Source organism: Mastomys coucha, unplaced genomic scaffold (assembly GCF_008632895.1).
Source record: "Mastomys coucha isolate ucsf_1 unplaced genomic scaffold, UCSF_Mcou_1 pScaffold17, whole genome shotgun sequence".
Classification (NCBI taxonomy): domain Eukaryota; kingdom Metazoa; phylum Chordata; class Mammalia; order Rodentia; family Muridae; genus Mastomys; species Mastomys coucha.
In genome coordinates, this window is record NW_022196899.1 from 15,506,521 (window position 1) to 15,515,423 (window position 8,903).

The 8,903-nt window shown below is 38.8% G+C and overlaps 1 long non-coding RNA gene and 1 pseudogene across 1 annotated transcript; one reads left to right on the forward strand and one right to left on the reverse strand.

The window, feature by feature from the left end:
* Positions 1-3,050: 3,050 nt before the first annotated feature.
* On the reverse strand, positions 3,051-5,886 carry LOC116094753. Its single transcript, XR_004120292.1, has 2 exons — positions 5,724-5,886; positions 3,051-3,185 (listed from the first exon to the last, which is right to left on the reverse strand). It is a non-coding gene; the product is annotated as an uncharacterized LOC116094753 (long non-coding RNA).
* A 1,714-nt stretch (positions 5,887-7,600) lies between these two features.
* LOC116094875 overlaps positions 7,601-8,903 on the forward strand; it is a 1,955-nt pseudogene continuing 652 nt past the window's right edge.

The window sequence follows — 8,903 nt, forward strand, 5'->3', positions numbered from 1 at the left end:
GCATCAACTGCTCTTCTGAATGTCCTGAGCTCAAATCCCAGCAACCACAAGGCTCACAACCACCTGTAATAAGATCTGACACCCTCGTCTGGTGCATCTGAAGACACCTACAGTATACTTATTTATAATAATAAATAAATCTTTGGGCTGGAGTGAGCAGGGACTGAGAGAGCAGGGTCTACTGGAGTGAACAGGGCCTACTGGAGCAAGAGGGGTTGACCAGAGCGAGCAGAGGTAACTTAAAAAAGTCAATTCCCAACAATCAGATGAAGGCTCACAACTATCTGTACAGTTACAGTGTGTACTCATATGCATAAAATAAATAAATAAATCTTTTAAAAAACCAACCAAACAAACAAATGCATTGTAATGATTTCTAATGATGTTCTGCAATACTCGTAGATCAGCACCTTGTCCAGTCATCATCAGAAAGGCTTCCTGTGACAGGAGATAGGAGCAAGTGCAGAGATGCACAGCCAGGAATTATGCAAAGAGTCTGAATTAGAAATCTCCACTGTGTCCCTCCCTGTGGAGCTTAGGGAACACCGTGGAAGAAAAGCAGGAAGGGGGGCTTATAGGAGTCAGAAGGGATGGCAGACACCAGGAGAACATGGCCCACTGAATTAATTAAGCGGGGTTCATATGAGCTCAAAGAGACTGAAGCAGCAAGCACAGGGCCCACATGGGTCTATACCAAGTCCTCTGTGCTTTTTTTTTTTTTTTTTTTTTTTTTTTTTTTTTTTTTTAGTATTTTTGTGGGACTTCTAACAGTAGGAGCATGAGTGTCTTACTCTTCTACCTGCTCTTGGAACTCTTTTCTTCCTATTGGGACCTTTCCCAACCTCAATATAAGGACTTTTGCCTTGTTTTATTGTATTTTGTTATATCATGCTTGGTTGTTTTTTTTTTTTTTTTTTTTTTCTTGAGGCATGCTCTTTTCTGAAAGGAAATAAAAGGTGAATGGAACTAGAGGAGAAGGTAGGTTGAGGAAAGCTGGGAGGGTAACTGTGCTTGAGATGTATTGTATGAGAGAAGAATCTGTTTTCAATAAGAAAAAAAAGGAAGGATAGAAAGAGACAGAGACAGAGACAGAGACAAAGAGAGGTTATCTCCTCTAATATATAATGTTGGGAGAACTGGTTATCCATATGCAAAAGAATGAAGATAAAGCACCATGTATGAAAATCAACTCCAGATGGACTAAAGACCAAAAATGTAAGCCCTAAAATCAAGACATTACTGGAAAAACAACAATGGATGAGTGCATTGTGAGTGTAGTCTGAATGAGGATTTCTTTTTCTTTTTTTTTTTTAGATTAAAAATCTCAGCAGCATCAGCAACAAAGTCAAAATAGGACAAATGAGATTACATCAAACAAAAGGATTTTATGAAGCAAAGGAAACAAGCAGCCGAGTGTGTGGACAAGCCAGCCTACAGAGTAGAAGAAAATATGTGCAGATGTATACTGCAAAGCTTCGGGAATTGGAGTGACTGGGTCAGACACACAGACATGCAGGTCAGACACACAGACATGCAGGTTAGACACACAGACATGCACAGGAAAGCTGGGATTGGGGGGGGCCTGTGCTTGGCACCAACTATAAGAGCAACCTGGAAATGTAACACATTTATTTTACACATCTGTTTCAAAAAAATAAACATTTTCAGACTATAAATCTAAGAAGGGGATAATTAATATTCAGAATGTATAAATATCTGGAAAAGCTATAATAAGAAATAAGTGAAAATGAAAAGAAATTGTATTGTGACCATACTCACCAACCTCTCCTAATTCTTTCCATATCCATCCCATATTCAACTATGTGTAGTTGTTTTTTCCCTAAACCTATCAAATCCAATTTGTACTTCTCATGTATTCTTAATATGTTGCCATCCACTGAAGCATGATCTACCTACCAAAGTCTAAGTTTTCAAATAAGTCTGATTTTCCCTCTCCCAAGATGCTAATAACTTGCTAATGTCTCCTCATCTAGCAATAGGACTTCATGCCTACCTCCCTCTCCATGGTAAGATATTTTCTGAGTTGAGCATTTGCAGGTTATGTGGATGCTCTCACAACCACTATGAGTTCATATGTTCAACTGCTCTGTGTGTTCAGAAAACCCCATTGTTTTTAGTCTCCATCACCTCTGGCTCCTATAATCTTTCCACCAGCACCCTTTCCAGAATCATCCCTGAACTCTGAGAGGGAAAAGTATAATATAGATGTTTTACTTAGTAGAAGTGACCATTCCACAGTCTCTTATTTTCTACACCTTGACTTATTGTGGATTTCTGTATCAATCTTCATTTACTGCAAAATGAAGCTTCTCTGGTGAGCACCTGCTGTATTTCTCTATGTTCTATAACTCAAATAGATACAGTCTTCAGCAATGGGGCTTTATTATCAAGGTAACTCTGAAGAAGAACCAAGAACATTGGCAACAACTTATGAAATTGGGGGATGTATGGGATCACATTAGCCAACAAATCCAGAGAAGTAAGCCATTTCTGGTATTGGTATTTTTATTTGTTAACCTGAATTGTTGAGAAAGGACATTGTTGCCCTTCTGTTGGGTACTCCCAATTTAGTTGTTTTTCCAATGTCTTTCTGTTTCTTTAAGCTTCTTTTAGAAAAAAAAATGTGTTTAGTTAATAAACGTATGCATTGAGATACCAGGGGAAGCTGGTATATAACTGTTCAGAATCTCACAAAAGGATATGGTCTATCTCAGTACATACATGAAGAATCACAGATGGCTTAAATAGATGCTACTGTGTGGGAAAGGGTCACTCCAATGCTTACATATGGTCTCAGCTTTGGAACACACATGATGTCAGTAGATCTTAAATTTCTATGTCAACTTCACTTTGAGAAAAAAATATTAACTACTTAAAAAACAAAAACAAACACAAAAATCCACAGGGCTTCCTTCTATACAACTACACAATGCCCACATCTTATTTCCAATGCCCTTTCATGGACTCAACAGTTTTTAGGCTCATGCATTTTTAGAGCTAGATTCATGCAAAGCAACCCCATACTCTGATTCACTCTGTCAAAAAGCCAATTTATTCATGTAAAACTGGAGGCATGCTTGGTCCAGGAGCTAGGCCAACTGTCTGCACATCCCTTCTGGTAGATAGAACTACACAGGAAATCAAATTCCGGATCAGAAGGCTTCCTGGGGATTTTAGAAATAGAACAAAGAGAGAGATGTTATCAAGTCTTAGCAACCTGATCAACTTCCCTTCTCCAGTCTAAGTAAGGATAATTATGACTGCCTTCCCATTTTTAGGTACACCCTTTTGTTTAGTATGTCACAGCATGCAAAGGGAAGTAGGTTCAAAGAAAATAGGAATCTGCTACCCATATAATATTACTTAATCTGAACCAATTAAGTGCAATAGAAAACACTACAGGTCTCTCTTATTTCCAATATATATTCCTGTTAGGATTCTCATACTTTTTGAACATTAGAGAATAGCTTTTTTAGCCTTGATTATGCAAATTTACTTCTGAAGTTGACTATGATGTAATTTAAATGCTTCTGGCTTAGTTTTCAAAGACAGACATTTCCTTTGTCTCCATGCTCTGTGAGCTCATCCTGATTGGGAATTCCCAGAGATCTTACATAAGTCATGACATTCTCTCTAGGTAGAGGCTCATTTATATTTGACAGGCTAGCTATACTTCATACATGGCATATAAGACCACTGATTAAATAAATGTATGTACGATAGCATCAACAAAATCCCTTTGCTTGGGGTCTTCTTAGATTATGTCATTGCATTTGCCTTCTCAGAGTAAGATATCAAAGCACACAGACACCTAGCAAGGGTAAAATATTTTCTATTTGGTGATTCATGAAATGTCCCCCATAAATTCACATGTTTGGACAGCTGGTCTCCAGCTGATGATGCCATTTGGGAAAAACAGAACCTTTAGGAGGGAGAGCCTTGTTGGTACAAGTGAGCCTTGAGGCTTTCTTTCTTGGCTCTATTTCCTGTTCACTGTAAATCCAATGTAAGCAGTCACTTTCTGGTCGGCCTGCCATGCCTTTACCACTTGGGTAGACTATATGCCTTCAGACTATATGCCAAAATAAACAAATAAACCCTTTCCTTTTAAATTTCTGCTTGTCAGATGTTTGGTCACAGAGTGAAGATAAAAATTCTCTATCTGTCTCCTTTTCCCTCTCTCTGACTTCCATTCTCACTCAGAATCCTATTCAAAGCTGAGAAACATGAATATCCCACAGTATGTAGTTGGCACAGTGACCACAGAAGAAATCTCACCCTCTGTTGGCAAGTTTTCTACCACTGAAGCTATTTTCACAGTGATGTTAACAGTAAGGGAGATGGGAAAGGAGGAAGGATGTAGGAGTGAGGGAGTAGATGGATGTAGGGAACTATATCCTGTGCTTTTGTTTTGAAGAACCAGGTGAGATACAGAGTTTTTCTAAGGGTTGAATACAAGGGTCAAATATAAGGACTCGGTCTGAGGCACAGGTTTGCACAGACCTAAGAAGGAAGCCCCCCAAGCAGACTGTCAGTGTCCCACAGCTTGGCAACCCGAGATGTACAGAAGCAGATAGAATCTAAAGTCAGAGTAGGCAGAGATGACAGAAAAAGTACACTGCCCCTCAGGGAGCAGGAGACAGAGGGAAGTCAATACAGTTAATGAGTTTTGGTTTCTTTTTTAAGAAGAGCAGAGATGTGAAAAAAGTTAAGCTAGGGTTTGGGACACCAGTGTAAAGCAATGTGAGGGCTTATCCGGACTTAGCGCACAGACAAAGTCTGACTCCCCTTTCAACCATTTGCCTCAGAAGAGACTTAACAAAAGTTAGCATGAGGGACTGTGGGTGACTTGTTCTCCTCTAAGTTCTTGAACAATTATATCTCCCTGGAAGTGATGAACAGGAAATAGGATGTATAAGAGTGTTGGATTTGCAAAAACATTACCTAGGCTTGGCAGAACTCCCGAGTGGTAGAATCTCCCAGGATTCTGCTTTACTTTGCTTTAATGGAAGCCTCTAACAACTATGTTCTATATTTTAAAAACATTCTGGAGTTTGCCAAGAGCTTAATTTATATTTTGGACAAAATGGTATCATCAAAATTGATGTTTTTTTTTTTTTTTTTTAGTAAATACTAATTAAAGATGTGCATGAGAGAAGATTCGCATTTCTATGATATCAAAGGAAATTGCCTTCTGAGGACAAACACAAATGTTATAAGGGATCTTTCCCATTACATTGTTCAGATCCTTATGCTGTGGCTGTTCAATTTAGCTCAGTGCTTCTACATCAGAACCCCAGAGTGGATGGAGGCAGTGTTTATTACAACTACAACATGAAGTGCTACCAACACTGGGGCCTGAGTCATATGATTTCTCCACCAAATATGGCAGAGGAAATATTCCCCTCTTTTCCCTTTAACAAAATTTCAAAGAGAACTAAAATAGTTGAATTAACAGATATTCACTCACTCAAGTGATTTTTAACACTGGTTAATGTAAAGCCCCCAACCAACTCTATTTTTGAAGAAACTCCAATTTTTTTGTAAGACCAGGGGCTAAATTCAAATTCTAAAAAGAAAACTACCAAGTTCACTTGAGCAAACATCCTATGACAACCCTCTTAGCAAGAGTAAGTCATGTTACAATAGCAGTATCAAGGTACGTAGAGATACCCTAAGACATCCTGCAAAGATTAGATAACCTGATCATCCAGTTTGTCAGGTGGTTTCTCCATCATATTTGGTTCCTGCAGATTATTCCAGAGATGCAGTTTTTAAAATATTAACTTGCTAGCTTGTATGGAAATTCCCCAAGCTTGCTGTAACCACAATAAATACACTGCACCCTAAACTCAGGGATCTCACTCTGACCCACTGCAATGGGGATGGTAAGAGACCTTGCTTGACCTCATAATAGAGACTTTTATGTATTTACATCAGAATTGGCTCCTCAATGGTCTCTGGATCCCTTTGATTTGGGCATAACAGTAAACATCTCAATACAAAAGTTGTGAGGAAGCCTTAAATGATTTATTTATTTGTTTGATTGGTTGGTTTGGGGTTTGGTTTGGTTTTTCCTGTACTTCTACAACACTGAATCAGCAGTACATCTCTGGAAAAAGTCACCTTTTCACCTGTTTTCTTATGTAAAGCCAGTGACTCCAAATAAAACTCTGAATTCCTACCAGTTAACTCCTTTTCCTTTAATGTCTCAGACAGTTGTTATTTATGTTAGTGAACTCAGGCTGTTATTACAAAATAACCCAAATACACCCTGCATAAACAAAATATATTCACTTCTCACAGGGCTAGAGGCTGGCAAGTTCAAGTTCAAAGTAACTATAGATTTGATTTCTATTGATGATGATGTTATTCATCATCGATGACTATCACTTTCCTTACTTAGTAGAAAGTGTGAACAAACTCCCTCAGGCCTCTTTCCCAAGATCTGAATTCCAAGCATCATAGTGACCTCATTAAGTTCCAGACATCTCATTTCCCAACACTACTGTTTGGGGAATGAAGTCCAATGTATATCAGAAATTAGGGACATAAAGATTCAAAGCATACCCAGTACTACTGATCCATACTTTTAAATCAAAACTCTAGAGTAACCCTGATCTTCAGATCAACAAATAGCCTAAGTAGTAAGCAGCCAATCCACATATCCCTTTGGATAAAACATAGCATCGACTTATAGGGTGTGGTTCTGATGCTCTAATTGGTAATGAATGCTGAAGGTCCTGTTCCCCAATTGGTTCTTGACCAATTAATAAAGATGTTAGAGGCCAATGGTTGGGAGGAAGAGGAAGGACTTCCAGTTTCCTCGAAAAAAGGTGTGTCCTTTTAGTCCCCACATCCATTCTCCATTTTTTCCACTACAATTTGTTCCTGGAAGGGGAGACTAACAAACAGAATGTCTGGAATACTCACTAGCTTAATGCTGGGTCTGGCCAGTGAAAAGTACCAGCTAGAGGTGGAATTGCTGAATGAACAAAAATGTGGGTTTCTATTTCTGAGTCCTTCCTGTGTAGCCTCACTCCCTGTCAGGGGTTCATTTCTGTTCTGCAACATGCCTTTACAATATGATTCTCCTTCAGATGTATAGGTAGTAATAGACTTTGTATCCTTTGTCAGTTCCATTGACCAAACTCAAGTAGTGATAATAGGTCTTTCTGTTAAGTCTAACACTTTTGAATATAGCACACTTTTGAATATAGTGTGCCTTTGCTACTACTTTTTGCCCCGGAGCTTTCAAAATCATACTGTTGCCCAATGGATGTGCAAAGGAGGCTGATTCCCAACAGAGATGATAATGTTCTCACTGCCAAAATGCTTAGAAGTTGTACATACTACTATACAAATAGATCATCAGATAAATAATATAACTCCATATAAAGTAAGTACTGGATAAATTTTAGGAACATTAAGAACTATATTTAGACAATGACAATAGTTATATGTGGGAACATGGTAGGAAAGGTTTGAGAGAGAATAAGATTTGAACTGGCCTTACAGGGTGGGGATGTAGTTCAGACGGTAAAGTGCTTGCCTAACATGTGTCCTGGTTACATCCTCAATGAGGTATAAACCTAGCATGATGGTACACACATGTAGTCCTAGCACTTGGCAGGTGGAAGCTGGAGATTCAGAAGTTGAAGTTTATTCTCGACAACACAGATAGTTCTAGGCCAGCCTGAGATAGATGTAGATGCTGAGAGAGAGAGAGAGAGAGAGAGAGAAACACAGACAGGGAGACAGAGACATAGAGACACAGAGACAGAGCAAGAGACAGAGAGACAGTGAGAGACAGAGGGAGAATGTGACAAGAGTGAGTTACACTTGGGTCAAAGGAAAAAAAGGAACAAAAGCAAAAAAACAAAACAAACAAATAAACAAAAAACACCATTGTTGTGACCAAGTCATAGGGAAAGGAAAGAAACAGGAAGTAAACACATTGACTAAATACTGGCAAATATCTCATTGATTTCTGCCAAAGTATCGTTTTGGGTTTTTTGTTTGATTATTTTTGGTTTTGCTTTCTTTAGGTTCTAAGATAAATGGGTTGGTGTTGGAGTATAAATATAAAATGTCTTCCATAGGCTCATATGTCCATAGTGGGTGGCATTGTTTTGGTGGTTATAGAACTTCTAGGAAGTGGAGTCTTACTGGAGGAAGCTAGTCACTGTGGATAAAGGTTTATAGCTAGCTCTACATTCTATCTGCTTGCTTCTTCCTGACTGGGGAGATAATGTGACCAGACTGCTTCTGCTCCTGCTATGACTGTATCCCCTTGAAGGGAAAGCCAAAATAAACCCTTCTTCCTGTAAGTTGCTTCTTTGATATTTAGTCACAGCAACAGAAAAGGAACTAACTCAGTTAGTATATCACACACACACATACCTTACCAAATACAGTCCCTTCTGGTAGACAGAACCATCATGATAACACTTCAACAAGGGTCCTTCCTATTGGTTCTCCAACTGAGGTCAAGAACAAGATTGCATAACAAATATGATCATCAAGGGGATGTCTGCTCAACTGGATAGAAGAGGTGACAAGCATGGGCATTTGCACTAGTTCCAGCCTTGCCTGAAAAATGACACCATCCACAGCAAACTCATAAAAATTAAATAAAAAAAATTTAAAAAGCCAGTTTCTGTAAAGTCAACAACCCTTACTAAACTGGACTCAGTTGGAGAGCATCTGCAACTTTATTAAAGCCATATAGGCTTATGGTATGAAGTCCCATGACATATTTGAAGCAAATGGCATTTTTGAGAATGGCAGTATGATCAAGGTTCAGACTGTACTAGTGGCTCTAGCAGGTCTAGTATAAACAAAGGGATTCCTAAGCCGGGCGTGGTGGCGCACGCCTTTAA